We start from the raw sequence: 15,901 nt of genomic DNA, 5'->3' as shown, positions 1-15,901 counted from the left end.
GAGCTTGAAAGTGGGTCCTAAACTCACATTCTATCCTGTGATACTCCTTTCTCCATTACAGAACACAGAAAGACAAATTCTTAGCACAAAGTACACCAGATTTGCTACCACCTAAGACTAGTTTCACAGATTCTTTTTCTATTAATCAAACCCTTGCAGAGAGACAAATAGTGAAGTTTACTGTTTACCCAGACAGAGAAAGAGAGAGAGAGACCAGAAACTTGGCTGGTTAGATTTTCTTACCCTTTTTGCCAGCACACTAGGCTTCCTGGCTCCCTTTCTCTGGAGCTTCCCGAAGAGTGTTTTCTAATGACCCTGCTCACTGCACCATGGCTGTGGGGATCAAGCCACTTTACAAGGGAAAGTCACCCTTTCCTGCTTTATGGAACCATAGACAAGATTCTTAATTTGCAAGATGCTGCCCAGAGGGCTGCATGGGGAACCAAATTAACATTTTCCATCCCAGCAAAACACACATAACAAATCACACATGAGTCACCTCGTTCAGCACCCAGTATCAGCCTGGCAAAGCTCAAAACCTTTCTCCCGTTGGTCCCTGTTGTCTTTGATCCACTCCAGGTGGGGAGGGATGACCTCGGAATGGTAATTCACAATGGGGTCTCTGGGCAAGAGGAAGAGCAGATAGTCGCCCCGAGACAGGCCTGTTGAGCCTTCTGTAGGGCTCATCAAATGTGACCAGACAAATAAGGAGGGGTCTGAGTTAGGTCTGCTGGACTCCATCAGCAACCTCTTCTGAGATCCCTTCCACACAGACAAACACACACAAAGACGAGAGGACAGAGGCCTTCCCAATCAGATCACTAACCAAGAACTCCAGGAGTATTTGTAACAAACTATCCTTCTATTCTCCTTCTGAGAAACCTCCTCGAAATCTTCCTGATTGAGAAGTCTCCCAAACCAGGACTCTTTCTATTAGTTAGAAAGAGCCAACTGAGACCCCCCAGGAGCTGAACAGACACCCTGCAGTGGGGCTACAGACACGGACACCCCCTGGTGGAGCTACAAATAGACATCCAACCATAGGGCTACAGAACCAGTCAGGAGAAGGAAGGAGGCTTGGTAGTGCATAGGATACTAACCAATGTGGATTAGACAACCTGCAGTGGGGTTACAGACAGACACCCCTCCATGGGGCTACAGACAGACATCCCGTGATAGGGTTACAGTTAAGGGATGTCTCCCCGTGACTATTTCTCCATTGCAATTAAATCCATGCACATTGGGTCAGCAGTGCCCCGCCAGTAGTGAGAGTATCAGGGTCAGCCTCCAGGCCAAGAGAACTAGGCAGCTGCTTGGGCAGCTTCCTGATCCATTGCTGGAGGGGGCCACTGAACCATGGGCAGGTAGCCACAAGAGCAATCCTGGACGAGCCACCAAATTTGTAACTGCCCAAGGGGTTCACCTGGCACACCACCTAGATAGAGCGTATTTATTAAGATGGGAATTGCAGTAGAGAAAGAGTAATTTATGCAGAGCCAGCTGTGTGGGAGACTGGAGTTTTATTATTACTCAAATGAGTCTCCCTGAGCATTCAGGGAGCAGAGTTTTTAAGGATAACTTGGTCGGTGGGGGGAAGCCAGTGAGCCAGGAGTGCTGACTGGTCAGAGATAAAATCTTAGGGAGTCAGAGCTGTTTTCTTGAATTCGGTCAGTTCCTGAGTGGGGCCCACAAGATCAGATGAGCCAGTTTTTTGATCTGGGTAGTGCCATCAAGTGCAGGGCCTGCAAAATATCTCAAGCATTGATTTTAGGAGTAGTTTAGGGAATGTCAGGATTCTGTAGCCTCCAGCTGCATGACTCCTAAACCATAATTTCTGATCGCCTGGCTAATGTTAGTCCTACAATGGCAATCTATTCCCCAGGCAAGAAGGAAAAGGGCTGTTTGGAAAAGGGCTGTTACCATCTTTGTTTAAACTATAAACTATACACTAAGTTTTCCCCAAAATTAGTTCGGCCTACATCCAGGAATGAACAAGGACCCCTTGGAGATTAGAGGTAAGATAAAGTGAGTTAAGTTAAACCTCATTCACTGTCTCAGTCATAATTTTGCAAAAGTGGTTTCATGTGTCCACTCGTGGCTTTGACTGGAAATCACTGTTGTTAGTTTTGTTTTTTTTTGCTGCCCATGACAACATTTGAATAAGTCTTTTATAATTCTAGTTCAATTTCTCTGAAAAGAAAAGTAACCATTGTGTTGAAGTGACTTATGCACTTCTCTTCTTAGTCTGACAGTCCTGACAGAATATGTTAGCTATTCTCCAGATTTTATTTTAAAGTCCTAAAAAAATTTGATTTTTGGGGGGTTACCTTTTACGTATTGCTTTTCAAAATTAATATAATTTTTAACTGACAAATTGTAATTGTATACATGTATGGGATACATGATTTCAATACAGGTAAGAGACAGTGTAATGTATAATACTGCCATAAGCTAGAAAGGCAGCAGATGGAGCCAAGTGTGGTGGCATGTACCTGTAATTGAAGCTACTCAGGAGGCTGAGGCAGCAGGATAGCTTGAGCCCAGGCATTTGAGTCTAGCCTGTGCAATGTAGCAAGACCCATCTCAAAAACATTTTTAAAAATAAAGGTGAAAAAAAAAAAAAAAACCCAGGGATTCACCACAATTAGTATATAAAAATAAAAAATAGGCCAGGTGTGGTGGCCCACACCTGTAATCCCAGCACTTTGGGAGGCTGAGCGGGGTGGATCCTTTGAGGTCAGGAGTTCGAGACCAGCTTAGCTAACATGGTGAAAACCCGTCTCTACTAAAAATACAAAAATTAGCCAGGCGTGGTGGCACACAACTGTAATCCAAGCTACTTGGGAGGCTGAGGCATGAGAATTGCTTGAACCCGGGAGGTGGAGGTTGCAGTGAGCCAAGATGGTGCCACTGCACTCCAGCCTGGTGACAGAGCAAGACTCCATCTCAAGATAAATAAATAAGTAAATAAAAATAAGTAAGAAATAAAATAAGAAATAAAGGTAGCAGACGGAGATTTAGGAGACAAGGACTCCAGACATGCTCTTGCTTATTCTATACCTATACTTCTCAGTGTGTGGTCGGGGGATCCCCATGGAATTCCTGAGATCTTTCAGGGGATCTGCAAGGTCAAAACCATTTTCATAATCATACTATGACACTGTTTTCACTCTCACAAGTGTAGACTAGAATTTTCTTTTTCCCTTCCTCCCTTCTTCTCTTTTTTTTTTGATAGGGTCTCACTTCATTCCCCAGACTGAAGTTCCATGGCATGATCATGGCTCTCTGCAGCCTCAACTTCCTGGCCTCAAGCAACCCTCCCATCTCAATCTCCTGAGTTGCTGGAATCACAGCCCTGCATCCCCACACCCAACTAATTTTTAAGTTTTTGTAGAAACGGGGTCTCTTTATGTTGCTGAGGCTGGTTTCGAACTCCTGAGCTCAAGCGATCTTCACACCGCAGCCCTCCAAAGTGCTGGGACTACAGGCATGAGCCACTGTGCCCGGCTTAGACTGGAATTTTCAACAGGCTAATGCTCTGTGATATTGCAACGGACTAAAGATGCAGAAGTATTAGAGACTCCAGCTGCTTTCTGCTGAGTCAGATGTGAGTAAGATGTGCAAACTGTAAGTCAGTGCTACTCTTCTCAGACTTTCAATAGTTTTTCTGTTTTGGCTTTTGATACAGTAAATATCAATAGATATAATCCTCACACGAAAGCCCCCTGGAGTCCTCATTTTCAAGAGTGTAATGCGACCTTGAACCAAATCATTTGAGAGCCCCTGCCCTAGAAGTGAAAGTGTTTTAACCCGGAGCAAGCTGGCCTCTCTGGGTCTCAGTGTATCCTTTCCGAAAGGAAGGATAGGAGATGAGATGATTTCTAGTATCTCCAGCTCTAGACAGGTGAAGATGGCCTAACGTGGCTGGTGGGTTTATAAGTGAGCCTGACTTGTGAGGGTGAAGGGAGGGGAGGCCCCCGTACAGTTAATTGCTCCACAGTGTGGCGCTCTGGGTCTCAAGGAGAGAGATTCCTGCTTCCCTGTTTTGCTCAGTTTGGTGCTTTTGTGTTCTGCTATAAGCAACAGTGAACTTGGCCAAATTAAAATGTTGCTGGGGAGTGAGTGGTAGGAAAAATTAGGATTGTGTGCTATATTTTGGGGGGTTCTTCAGAGAAACAGAATCCACAGGATACATATAGTATATGAGATTAATTATGGGAATCGGCTCACACGATTCTGGAAACTGAGAAACTCCACCACCTGCTCTCTGTAGGCTAGAGAGCCAGGAAAGCCAGTCAAGGAATTGAGTCTGAGCTTGAACGCTGGAGAAGTGTAACTGCCCAATGGGCTCACCTTGCCCAGTGCCTAGACAGACCGATTTAGCAAGATAGAGGAATTGCAATGGAGAAAGTGTAATTCACACAGAGCCAGCTGTGCAGGACAACGGAGTTTCGTTGTTACTCAAATCAGTATCCCTGAACATTTGGGCAGCAGAGTTTTTAAGGACAGCTTGGTGAGTGGGGGGAAGCCAGTGAGCCAGGAGTGCTGACTGGTCAGAGATTAAATCGTAGGGAATTGATGCTGTCCTCTTGCACTGAGTCAGTTCCTGGGTGGGGGCCACAAGATCAGGTGAGCCAGTTAATCTGCATGATGCCAGCTGATCCATTAAGTGCAGGGTCTGCCAAATATCTCAAGCCACTGATCTTAGGAGCAGTTTAGTGAGGGTCAGAATCTTGTAACCTCCAGCTGCATGACTCTTAAACTATAATTTCTAATCTTGTGGCTAATGTTAATCCTACAAAGACAACCTAGTCCCCAGGCAAGAAGGAGGTCTGCTTTGGGAGAAGACTTTGTTTTAAACTATGGTCTTTGTTTTAAACTATAGGCCGGACGAGGTGGCTCACCCTGTAATCCCAGCACTTTGGGAAGCCAAGGTGGATGGATCACGAGGTCAGGAAATTGAGACCATCCTGGCTAACATGGTGAAAACCCATCTCTACTAAAAATACAAAAAATTAAACAGACGTGGTGGTAGGCACCTGTAGTCCCAGCTACTTGGGAGGCTGAGGCAAGAGAATGGCGTGAACCCAGGAGGCGGAGGTTGCAGTGAGCCGAGATTGCACCACTGCACTCCAGCCTGGACGACAGAGCAAGACTCTGTCTTAAAATAAAAAACAAACAAAAAAACAAACAAACCCCCCCCCCCAAAAAAAACAAACAAAAAAACCAGGTAAATTATAAACTAAGTTTCTCCCAAAGTTAGTTAGTTCAGCTTATGCCCAGGAATGAACAAGGACAGTTTGGAGGTTAGAAGCAAGAAGGAGTCAGTTAAGTTAGATTTCTTTCACTGTTTCAGTCATAATTTTGCAAAGGTGGTTTCAGAAGCAGAAGCACTGATGTCCGAGGACAGGAGAAGGTGAATGTCCCAGCTCTGAGAGAATTTGCCTTCCCTCCACTTTTCCATTCGGCTCCTCAGCGGGTGGAAAGATGCCTGCCCCTGTGGGTGAGGGCGGATCTTCCTTACCTAGGCTGATATAAATGCTGACCTTTTCCAGATTCACCCTTACAGACACACCTAATAATGTTTTACCACTTCTTTTGACATCTCTTCCCAGTCAAGTAGACACATAAGATTAACTGTCACAGTTGCTCTGTCCAAGCAGAGTTTTGTCAGGGCCCTTGAGCTCTAGAGACAGAAAAACCTGAGAGCACACTGGGAGGCCATCTCACAACCCTGTGAAAGGGTGGGGAAGAACTCTCTGTCCATGTCCCTGGATTTCTAGATGTTCAGAAATGGATGGGCCCACGAGTCTCTGGTCCAACTTCCCAACAAAACAGGGGCTCGCTCTCCCAGCCTCCCAGGCAGGATTGCTGGGCCTTAATGTCAGGGAAACTGATGAGCAGGAGTGTGGCAGCAAAGCCTTCACTTCTTCCCTTCCTGGTCACAATCAGGAAAGGGAGTTGTTCCTGCTGACCTATAGAATCTCGATTTCAAGATTGACTGATTCTACAACCAAACGAGAAAACGAGAATTCTTACCTAAGTTCAGAGTAACAACTGTATGTGAGACTCACTCCCACCTGTGTCCTCCTCGACCCTTTCTTCCCCATCTCCTGTATTTTGGTGAGTAACAAACCGCCATGGACTGGTGGCTTACAAACAACAGGATTTTTTTGTTGTTGTTTTTTGAGACAGGGTCTCATTCTGACACTCAGTTTGGACTGTAATACGATCATAGCTCCCCACAACCTCAAACTCCTGGGCTCAAGTAGTCCTCCAGCCTCAGCCTCCCAAGGAGCTGGGACTCCAAGCACATGCCACCATACCTGGCTAACTTAATTTTTTGTAGAGATGAGGTCTCGCTATTTTGTCAGGCTGGTCTCAAACTCCTGGCCTCAAGTAATCCTCCTGCCTGGGCCTCCCAAAGAGTTGGGATTACAGGAGTGAGGTACTACACCTGGCCCAACAGAAATCTATTTCTCACAGCTCCGAAAGCTGGGAACTCCAAGATCAAGACACCAGCAGGTCTGGTGTCTGGTGAGGATATGTTTTCTGTGCTACTGATGGCCATGTATGTTCCTTAGTTATAATTTCACATGGTGGAAGGGACAAGGGATGGCTCCGTGGCCCGTTTTAGAAGGACACTAATTCTCCCTTCAGGGGAGTCCACTCACATGACCTAATCACCTCTCCAATTCCTCATCTCTTAATACCCTCATCTGGGGGGTTAAGATTTCAACATATGAATTTGGCAGAGACTCGGACATTCCATTTATACCAGCACCTCTTTATATTAGGCTTCATGCAAGCAAGCCCCATCTTTCCCCAATATCCCACCCTTCGCTTCTGTCCTGGAAACTTCTGTGTCGCCAATCATGCACTCTTTTTTACAGCAATTACATTTCTCCATCCGCCCGGTGCTCCTCCGCGGTCCTCTGCTCTTCCTCCTTCCTCTTCTCAACCTTGGGGAGGGTGGAGGGATGATTGTCACTAACACCCATGACCAGGAGAGGGCAGAAGAGAGTAACAGGAGCCTCCATTGGAGGAAAATGAGGGACTCCCCTCTCTGTTAAGCAGGTGAGCCAAGGCCAGACTGCTGGGCTACATATACAGTCCCAGAGGGGAGAGAGGTCAGGTCTAAGGTGCGGGGATGCCCCAGCTCAAGATGTGCTGTAGCAGCAGCTGGAGTCGGGCTCCTGAAAAGAGTCGTGCTCAGAGTGTGGTTAGGAAAAACATTGCAACAACAGTTTCAGGCTACTTCCCTTTCCTTTCTTTTTTTTTGAGAAGCTCGGTATATTTAAAAAAAAGAAAAAAGAAAGAAAGAAATGACAAAGCAGAGTTATGAAACTCTGGTGTGTTTTAAATGTTTACAGAGAATACACTTCCTTTCACAGAAAACTCAAGATTCCAGTACACTAAGCAATGAGATAGGCTTATTTCTGCGAGCACAAAAAAGACAGTGATGAAAATATTTGACTAATGAAAAACTTGGAAGTTGGGTTTTTTTTTTTTTGCAAAATGATTTCACTCTGGGACTTTTGATGTTATACCATTAGGAGCTTGAGTGACAGCCATTGTTTTATTATTATTATTATTATTTGAATTGAGGGCCTCATTCTGCTACCCAGCCTGGAGGGCAGTGGCACAATCATAGCTTACCGCAGCCTCGAACTCTTGGGCTCAAGAGATCCTCCTGCCTCAGCCTCCTGAGTAGCTGGGACTACAGGTGCACACAACCATGCTTGGCTAATTTTTTAAACATATTTTTGTAGAGATACGGTCTTGCTATGTGTGGTGTGGCCAGCCTAATTTCAAACTCCTGGCCTCAAACAATCCTCCCTTCTCAGCCTCCCACAAGCACTAGAATTACAATTACATTAGCCACCACACACAGCCACAGTCATCGTTAAAGGAAAAAATATTCTGTCCGGGCATGGTGGTTCACACCTGTGATCGTAGCACTTTGGGGGGCCAAGGTTGGTATATCACTTGAGCCAAGGAGTTCAAGACCAGTCTGGGGCAACATGGCAAAACCCTGTCTCTACAAAAAGTACAAAAATTAGCCTGGTGGGTTTTGGTGTGCACCTGTAGTCCCAGCAGCCTGGGAGGTTAAGGTTGGAAGATCTCTTGAACTTAGGGAGGTCGAGGCTGCAGTGAACCATAATGAATCACCACTGCATCCCAGCCTGGGTGGCAGAGTGAGACCCTTCTCAAAACATATTCCATTGCTTTTTGAAATAGTAACAAAGACTTTATTTAACATGATTCCAGCAGGGGTATTGTAATACGGGAGAGAGAATGGACTCAACCCTGAATGCAACAAGGGCACGTTGGGATTTATGGCTAGGGAGCAGGGCGGGAGTCAGTCGACAGAGATTACTAAGAGGAGATATGAAAGGTGAAAAAGATTCTCAGTTTGACTTTAATCAGGCTCCTGAACCTTTTCCTAGACCCATCTGTGCAATTCCTTATAAAATCCAGCTTTAACAAGAATCCTGCTAAGTCAGTTTAACAAGAATATCCTCATCCTTGGTATCGGATTATCCTCAATGGCGGATCGGGTTCCTTATTTTTCATTATCCCGCAGGCAATGTTCAATTACCCCAGTCCGCCTTCAGCAAGACTACTCTTAGGCCAGTTCAACCAGAACCCCCCTTACTCCTGATATTTTCTCTTTGTAATTTTTTATCTACTGACCCCCCACCCTTCTCTTTGGTTATAAATACCCCCACTTCCTTGTTATATTTGGAGTTTGACCCAACCTCTCTCCCACTGCTAGATCCCACTGCCGTGTTACCTACACCTATCACAAGGGTCCAGAACAAAGTCAGCCCTCTCGTCCTTTAACAAGTACCATTGAATAATTTTTCCTTAACAAAGGTAGGGATATTCTTGCTAAATTGATCTAACAAGATTCTTGCTGAAGACAGGCCAGGGTGATCAGATATCACCTGGGGGACTGTGAGGGATAAGCAACCCAATCAGATGTGAGGATAGTCAGATGTCAATGTGGGGAATGACTTAGCAGGATTCTTGCTAAAACTGGGCTAGGCAGGTTGATGAGAGGATGGGGGCCAATGTCAAGTCCTGGTTGAGGAGAAGATTCTGAGGAGTCCGACTGAAGTTTGGTAAAGGAGGGAATCTTTGTCACAGTTCACTGTAACATTAAAGTCTGGACTTTTTTTTTTCTTTTCTTTTTAACATTCTATCACACTTGGAAATGTCTTGCAATAATATTGTACCTTGAACAACATAGTTATAGGACTATGAATAAGAATTGTACACATGCTACACTGTAGGCAGCATGGCCTGGACATGGACCTGTGTTTATAGCTGTATGGTAGAAAGAACCTGTGTGAAGGTGAGTTTAAGTATCTGAGTGCGAGAGGCCTTCTGAGGACACAAAGGTGTCCTCACCCACAAGGGTGTCTTGGTGAATGACTTTGAGACTGAGTGAGCATTCATCTAGTCTAAGACTTCTTATCTATTACATTTTTTTTGGAGAAACAGAGGTCCCACTGTGTAGCCCAGGCTGGTCTTGAACTCTTGGCTTCAAGTTATTCTCCTGCCTCAGCCTCTCAAAGTGCTGGGATTATAGGCATGAGCTACCACGGCCTGGTCTGTCTACTGCATCTTAAAGGAGCAGATGCTTGCTTTTTTTTTTTTTGAGACAGGGTCTCACACTGTTACCCAGGCTGGAGTGCAGTGGCACAATCATGGCTCACTGTAACCTTAAAATCCTGGGCTCAAGCGATCCTCTCTGGTTGGTTTCTCACAGTGCTGGGATTACAGGTGTAAGCCACCATGTCCAGCCCCATATCTTTTTGTAAAAATAAAATCCTTTAACTTTCAACCTACCTGTATCATTGTATTTGAGATGACTTGCTTGTGGATGGCAGGGGACCCTGAGCATGATGGAAATGCATGGGGGAAGCATGCTCCACTGAAACCTTTTTGACAACATCTGTCCTCAGAGGTTGGGCATTAGGTGAACTGATCTATGGTTGGGGCCTGTTTTCTGTTGGTGTTTGGGTTTTCTGTTTTTGGTTTTTAGGGCACCCTTTCCTTGGTCCTTTGATTAGGGCAAGAAACTTTTTTTTTTGTCTGTGTTGTGTTGGCCATTCTGGGTTGGGGGCTTCTGCAGTGCCTTGTCCAGGATACATGGGAGATGAGAAGCGGATCCAGGGACCTCACCACCTTATAGTTCCTATAGCCATGATGTCCCTGGCATCCATTTTTCCTTTAAATCTGTCAGGGTCTTCCTATGCTTGTTTCATGTGTTGTAAGCGAGGACCTGGAAGGATTTGGAATGGAACTACCTGCTCCATCTAAGTAGACCCAAATATCCCCACCTCAGTTTTTAAAAAAACCTATTAAAGTATAAGTTATTTTATTGTTTTTAACAGGTGTGGAACATTCCATGCTATGGATATAAAAATTTTTTATTTTTATTTATTTTTTTTGAGACAGGATTTCGCTCTTGTTGCCCAGGCTGGAATGCAATGGCACGATTTTGGCTCACTGCAACCTCCGCCTCCTGGGTTCAAGTCATTCTCCTACCTCAGCCTCCTGAGCAGTTGGGATTACAGGTACCGGCTACCATGCCCAGATAATTTTTTGTACTTTTAGTAGAGACAGGGTTTTGCCATGTTGGCCAGGCTGGTCTCGAACTCCTGACCTGTGATCTGCCTGCCTCGGCCTCCCAAAGCGCTGGGATCACAGGCGTGAGCCACCACACTCAGCCAATAATTCTTTCTTTTAAGTGTTCCTATTTATTGTTTTTAATTATTAAACATCTTATTTTTATTTGTACATGCACAGGGCCTAAAAATTAAAATGCTATAAATGGAACACAATGAAAAACAATTTTTTTTAAAAAAATTCAAATCTCTAGTTTCCCAATTTCTCAGTTCCTCTCTCCAGAGGCAAACACTGTTACTCAAATTCTTATAAATCTTTCCAGAAAGATGGTTATGTTACTAAATACCCCTTTCCTTGTATTTTCACAAATAAAAAGCATCTAAAAACTGAATTTTGGACACACAGACACGTGCTCAATTTTTTTTTATAAACGTAAAACTAAATAACTTTTTCTCATCCTTTTTCAAAACCAAGTATTTTTTGGTTCTATCAAAATTGATTTATACACTCTCCTAAAAACCCATGTGACTGAAAGTACCAGCGCATAAGGAGGCTAATCAAGATGTAAATCAACAATTGCTGTGGACTTTGAGACAGTCTTGAGCCAGGCGTAGTGGCTCATGCCTGTAATCCCAGCACTTTGGGGGACCCAGGGGAATCCTGGGCTAGAGCCCAGGAGTTTGAGACCAGGACAACATAGTGAAACCCTATCTCTACAAAAAACACAAAAAAATTAGCTGGGTGTGGTGGCATGTGCCTGTAGTCCCAGCTACTCGGGAGGCTGAGGTGGGAGAATTGCTTGAGCCCAGGGGGTCGAGGTTGCAGCGAGCTCTGATAACGCCACTGCACTCCAGCCTGGGTGACAGAGTGAGACCCTGTCTCAAAAAAAAAAAAAAAAAAAAAAAAAAGAGTCTTTTAACGTGCTTGGTAATGTAGTTGACACAGATGCTGGCACAAGTTCTCATCTTGTCACAAACAGGTTAAAAGGCAGTTCCCAGGCTGGCCCTTGCCTGGGAATCACACCAGATAGCAGATTGCCCCAGTTATGAGATATCACAAACAGTATTTCAATGAACATCTTTGTATACATACACATTTTCTGTATTTATTACAAATATATCTGTAGGATAAATTCTTAACACATAGAAATACTAGTTCAGTGGATACATTTATTAACAATACTGATGGCTCTTGGTCAAATGGAGAAAATAGTCATGGCAGCATACATTACATTCTAAATGTGCAATGCTGCAAAATTTCCTCATTTTGCCAACATTGTGTTTTACCAAATCTCTCTCTCTTTTTTTTTTTTTGAGATGGAGTCTCGCTCTGTCTCCCAGGCTGGAGTGCAGTGGTGTGATCTCGGGTCACTGCAAGCTCCGTCTCCTGGGTTCACGCCATTCTCCTGCCTCAGTCTCCCGAATAGCTGGTACTACAGGTGCCAGCCACCATGCCCAGCTAATTTTTTTGTTTTTGTATAGATGGGGTTTTGTAGAGACGGGTTTCACCGTGTTAGCCAGGATGGTCTTGATCTCCTGACCTCATGATCCGCCCGCCTTGGCCTCCCAAAGTGCTGGGATTATAGGCGTGAGACACCAGGTCCGGCCCCAAATCTCTTAATCTTTATTTTATGAAACGGTAATAGATGATTATTATATTTGAAGATGGGGCCTCGTTGTGTTGCCCGGGCTGGGCTTGAACTGCCGGGTTCAAGTGATCCTCCTGCTTTAACCTCATGAGTAGCTGAGATGACAGGCAGTCCCCACTATGCCTGGCTGATTTATTGTTTTAATTTCTATGTATTTAATTATCAGTATATTAAGCATATTTTAAAGACATTTTGTAAGTCCTTTGTGTATTTTTCTTTTCTGTGAACTGCAGGTTTATACTTTTTTTTTTTTCTTTTTAGTGGAGAAAGGGGTCTCACTATATTGCCCAGGCAGGTCTCGAATTCCTGGGCTTAAGCTATTCCTCTGCCTCTACCTCCCTAAGAGCTGGAATTCCAGGCATAAACCACTGCAGTCAGCGAACTGCGTGTTTTAGTCATTTGCCCATTTTGCTAACAGAATATTAATCTTTATTGAGCTGATCTGTAAAAAACCTTTTGAACATATATAACTGGCCATTGAGTTGATCTGTAAAAATCTTTTAGAGATATAAAACTGGCCATTGAGCTGATCTGTAAAAACCTTTTAGATATATAAAACTGGCCTGTTGCTGCTAATACCATGCTTCCAATTGGACTTTTTATTGCCTTAAAAAATGCCTAATTTTACATAGGTACCAGTATCTTATGGATTCTGCATTTCATATCTTAATAGGCATTTACCAATCTGATATTATGAATATAATCCTCCATTGCTTACTTCTACTATCGGTATACAGTTTATTCTTAACAGTGTAGAGGTTAAGGGCATTGACACCCCTAAACACACACACAGAGGTGAAAATCTACATATAAATTCTGACTCCCCCAAAACTTTACTAATAGCCTACAGTTGACAGGAAGACTTACCAATAACACAAGCAGCTGATTAACACATATTTTGAATGTCATACATATTATATACTATATTCTTACAATAAAGTAAGTTAGAGACTAGAACATGTTATTAAGAAAATCCTAAGGAAGATAAAATACATTGGAAGTAGGTTGAATCATAAAGGTCTTTATTCTCATCATCTTCACATTGAGTAAGCTGAGGAAGAGGAGGAGAGGTTGGTCTTGCTGTCTCAGGAATGGCAGAAGCAGAAGAAAATCCACATATAAGTGCACCTGCACAATTCAAATCCATGTTGTTCAAGGGTGCACTGTATGTACTAAAATGTTCACTCTCTATGATAACAAATTTTATGGAGCAGAAGAAATTACTCTACCTATAGTGTGTTCAGAGGGAGATGAGATTAAGATACTACCTGTAGTGTGTGCAGAGGGAGATGAGTTTAAGATACTACCTATAGTGTGTGCAGAGAGAGATGAAATTAAGAAGCCAGCGTAGGTACAAAAGGGATTAGAAGTCAACCTGCCTGGCTTTGCCTGGTGGCTCACATCTGTAAGCCCAGCACTTTGGGAGGCAAAAATGGGTGAATCTCTTGAGTCCAGGAGTTCAAGGCCATATTGGGCAACATGGCAAAACCCCGTCTCTACAAAACAAAGAAACAAACAACAACGAAAAAACAAAACACACAAAAAATTAGCCAGGTGTGGTGGCGCACACTTGTAGTCCCAGCTACTCTGGAGGCTGAGGTGGGAGGATCACCTAAGTCTGGGAGGTCAAGGCTCCAGTGAGCTGTGATTACACCACTGCACTCCAACCTGGGTAACAGCGAGACTCAAAACAAAACAAAACAAAAGTCGACCTGCCTGACCACAAGACATCAGCAGCCAGAGGCCAATTGCTAAAGAAGGTTAGTAGACTCCTCTCCAGAGAAACTGGGTATATCCAGAGAAAATATCTCCTTATCCTGACATTTGGAGCATCCCCAATAAAATGGGTAGTTTCATACCCAGCTCTGGAAGAGAAGCTCCCCACTTCAGGTTGTAAGCTTCATCTATTCTCAGAGCGTTGTTATTTTAGTGCCTCACTGTTAAATTAATAGGTAAGGATCTAGAGATATTTAAGGAAAATGTGCAAGAGACAAGAAAATAAAGGTGAGAAAACATAATGCAATGGACAAATGAAACCAAAAGAAAAAAGCTAACAGTAAACTTAAAGAGATAGATAAGCAACAGCAGGATTCTATCAAGTAAGAGTGGTCTGAAAGCTAGAACTCTTGGAAGTTGAAATTGTGAACCAAAATTAATAAGAAAATAGTAGAGCTGGAAATTAAAGTAAATAGAATATATCAGAAGATAGATTCAAGTAATAGTGGATTTATCCAAAGATAGATCCAAATGATGAACAGACAAAACAGCCTGGGTAGATCAAGGCAGGGAGATTCATTTCATTTCATTTCATTTATTTCATTTCATTTCATTTATTTCATTTCATATTTCATTTCATTTCATATTTCATTTCATTTTTTCATTTATTTCATTTTTTGAGACAGAGTCTCGCTCTGTCGCCCAGGCTGGAGTGCAGTGGTGCGATCTCAGCTCACTGCAACCTCCACCTCCCGGGTTCACGCCATTCTCCTGCCTCAGCCTCCTGAGGACTACAGGTGCCTGCCACCGCACCCGGCTAAGTTTTTGTATTTTTAGTAGAGACGGGGTGTTGGGCAGGATGGTCTCAATCTCCTGACCTCATGATCTGCCTGCCTCGGTCTCCCAAAGTGCTGGGATTACAGGTGTGAGCCACCACGCCCGGCCAAGGCGGGGAGATTTTTAAAAGTCAATTATTAAGATTTAAAGAAAGACAGGGAGGAGAAAACAGAGGAGAGGAAATTAACAAAGAAATCATGCAAAAGACTTTCTTAGAACTGGTGACATTTGATCTCAGGTTGAAATGCCTCCTTAAGTGTCAGTACATAAAAGACACACATGGCTCTGAAATTCTAGAACCAAGGAAGGAATGACCGTGTAAGCATCCAAAGAAGAGAAGAAAACTAACAAAGAAAAAAAATCACCAAAAAAAGCAACAAGAATCGGAATGGCATTGTGTTTCTCAAAAGTGACATTAGATGCCAGAAGAGAAAGGAGCAACACTTTCAAAATTTTAAGGAAAAAGTATTGTTGTCAGGCGTGGTGGCTCATGCCTGTAATCCTGGCACTTTGGGAGGCTGAGGCAGGAGGATCTCTTGAGCCCAGGCATTTGAGACCAGCCTGGGCAATATAGGGATACTTCATCTCTACAAAAAAAAAAAAAAAAAAGAAAAAAGAAAAAAAAGTATTGTCAACCTAAATTTTTCAACCTAGATAAACTGTTATCAAGTATGAGAACGAAGCATCAACACTCTCCAGCCCGAAACGCTCAGAACATTTGCCTGATGATGGCTTTCTCAGGAAGCTCGTGGAAGATGTGCTTCGGCAAGACAAGAGAGCAACTGAAGAAAGAGAAAGGTACAGCAGAGTCCAGGAAATCTTGGCTCCAACTAAGGCGAGGGGCAAGGAGAAGCTTCAGAAGAGTGACCTCTAGAGGAACCAGTACAGAATGTGTCGAGAGACTGAGTGCCCCGAGGGTGGTCTGGAGGGAGTAAAAGGAGACCCTCCTAGAATTGATGGCTTGATAGACTGTCATAGTGTATCCAGACATAACAAGAAGATGCAGACAATTATGAAAAAAAAGGATTTATTAACTCATGAAAAAACAAGACAGTGGAA

The sequence above is a fragment of the Macaca fascicularis genome, chromosome 1 (genome assembly GCF_037993035.2).
Source record: "Macaca fascicularis isolate 582-1 chromosome 1, T2T-MFA8v1.1".
Classification (NCBI taxonomy): Eukaryota; Metazoa; Chordata; class Mammalia; order Primates; family Cercopithecidae; genus Macaca; species Macaca fascicularis.
This window is presented reverse-complemented; position numbering follows the sequence as displayed.